Source organism: Charadrius vociferus, unplaced genomic scaffold (genome assembly GCF_000708025.1).
Source record: "Charadrius vociferus isolate BGI_N301 unplaced genomic scaffold, ASM70802v2 scaffold600, whole genome shotgun sequence".
Lineage (NCBI taxonomy): Eukaryota > Metazoa > Chordata > Aves > Charadriiformes > Charadriidae > Charadrius > Charadrius vociferus.
In genome coordinates, this window is record NW_009646404.1 from 1,598,590 (window position 1) to 1,601,143 (window position 2,554).

At 53.9% G+C, this 2,554-nt stretch overlaps 1 protein-coding gene across 1 annotated transcript in view; it reads left to right on the forward strand.

Annotated features, from left to right (window-relative positions):
- HS3ST4 (heparan sulfate (glucosamine) 3-O-sulfotransferase 4) overlaps positions 1 to 2,554 on the forward strand; it is a 174,150-nt gene that overhangs the window by 68,835 nt on the left and 102,761 nt on the right. The gene's annotated exons all lie outside the window — the stretch shown is intronic.

Sequence of the window (2,554 nt, forward strand, 5' to 3'; positions counted from 1 at the left end):
CCCCAGGTTAGCCAATGTGGCCACACCACTGGCTGCAGCGCTGCAGGCCGGGGGGCGCACACAGTGCCAGGTCAGGCACCACGCAGCGGCTTCTGATGATTGTTTTGGGACCATGGACAAACATCTTCTGATGAAATACCAATTTCACAAAAAAATGGTGTTTCATAAAGATGCCTTTTTTTTTTTTATCAAAAAAGTTAATTTGCTTTCAACAGAATTATAAGAGGTTGTCGCTTTTGAGTAAGATCTACATGTTCCTAATTTAACCAAGATTTATGATCATCAAGGCTTTTTTTTTTTTTTTAATATAAACCTTATTTTCACCACTGAACACCCCCCTTGCCCCTGGAATGCCGTTTCCAGACAGAGCAGCTCCGTGGTTTCCCCTGTGGTGGAGTCAGGCCCCCGAGGTGATGCCAGGGCTGCCACAGCCGGGCACTGGCCCTGCGGGTCCTGCGGGGTCCCTTTGCTCCCTGTCCCTTGTCTCCTTGCGTTGCCATCACACCTCCCTGTCCCTTTGCCTCTGTCCTGGTCCCCACATGAAACATTTGCTGAGAGCAGCATAAATACAATAGTCCCCTTAGAAACGCGCTTTATCAAACTCACCTTTCTCCCAGCAAACCTGCAATTAATTCTGTGCTGATTAGAAGTCACTGCTAATGAAGGAAGCTGGTGGAGGTGGGCTGGGGCGCAGCAGGTAATAACTGCACTGGAGCAGCTGAGAATTAATTGTAAAAGCAGCAGCAAGGTAAAAAAGCTGCAGTAAGCGTAACAAGTCAGCAAAGTGCCGGCTCCCCGGTGCTGCCCTACAGCCTTGTTGCTGCATCCCAGCCCTCCGAGCTCACTGGGACTCACTGGTGGGTGCTGAGGACCCCAGACAAGGGGCGGGGGGGGTTACATTACTCCCAGCCCAGCAAAAGGCTCTGCTTGTCTGGCTGCTCTGGGCACCCCAGCTTGGCACTGGCCCTCGCTTGCAGGGCTGTTACTCCCCGTTGCTGAAGCCCCATCGTTGGCCATCAGAAGGGATAACCCCGCAGAGTGGGCAGGGGAATCTCTGCTGTCCCAGGGCTGCAGCCAGGCTGGGAACCGAGAAGCAGTCTGCGCAGCAGGGGACCCTCGAGCCTGCTCCTCTCTGGGGCTGCGAGGGGACACTCAGCTTCTCCTGCAAGACACACATGTGCAGTGGCTTTGCTCAAGATCGCATCCTTAAAATTACAACCGTCTGGAGACGAAAAGAAAGCCAGTTCTATGACTGAAAATTAAAGATACTGCTTCCTGATCATCGTAAAATTGACTTCTAAAATAAGATACTTAATTAAATGTATCCATTCTTCTGATACTACTCAAAAGAGTTAAGTCCAGAAATGATGCAGAGATACTGTGGGATAATGTATTCATGTGGATGGTTATCTTCCTCATAAAGGCATTACGAAAGTAGCAAAAGTAATTGCATTATATTTATGTCAATTCTCTTATTTAACTTGGCTACAAATGAAGTATTCTGTATTGAACTGCAACCCATTTTAATTTACAAAACCAGCTCTGCTTTGCTCAGTAGTACTGCAACTAATGAAAAATGACTCAAAGGAACAGATCTTTTCCATATGAATGATCGTAGACCCCCAACAGACAGACTCGATGGAAGGAGCAGCTGCCAGGGCTGAGGCAAGCTATGGGCTGAGGAAAAAAATAAACTGAGTTTTAGCGTGCTCTGAAACTTGCAGGAGCAGAGGGCTCATCTCCCTGCCGGGCCCCTCTCCTGGGGGACATGTCAGGAGAAGCCCATCACCTCTCCTCAGGGCACTGCTGTCCCCTCGGTGTCTGCTGCAAAGCTGCCTGCGACTTTGCCCCACAGGGAACCGGTCTCGGCTGCAGTTGTCTCTGCTCCTTGGGGCCCGATTCAGCTCTCCCAGGCTGGGAAGCGCTGCCTCCTGCTCTCCCTGCATGCCGGCGTCAGCAGCACCGCTCCCCCCTGCTCCCCTCTCCGCCAGCAGCTCCGTGCAAGTGAAGCCATCAAGGCAGCCAAGCACCAGCCCAGCACAGCCCTGTCCTGCTGCCAGCTAATGGGGAGCACGGCGTCTGGTCCTGACCCAAAAACCCAAATCCTTGCTGACAGCTGGCCGGGGGCTCGGGCATGGTGAGCAGGGCAGAGGAAGTTGGTGCTGTGGCGGGATGCAGAGCCCATCACTGGGCCTGGTGGCTGTTGGTGATGGGGCCATGGTGCCAGCAGAGGCCAAGGGACCATCCCAGGGCATGGGGGCTGCGGAGCCAGCTTGCTTCGATGGGCCTTGTGCAGCCCTGTGGCCAGCACAGGATGACTTGCCTTCCCGCTGCTGGGTGGCACACAATGCTGGTGGGGACAAGGCATCCTGTGGGTGCAGCCCCCATGGGCCTCAGTCGGTATCTCAGCTGCGTTCAGGAGGAGTGGGGCCATCCCACACTGCGCATCGCGTGACAATGACATCTCAGCCACAGCGGAGCTGCCATAGCTGCAAGACATGCGCTTCGCGGCAGGCAGGGAGGAGGCGGTGGCAGCACCCCTCCCGTCCCCATG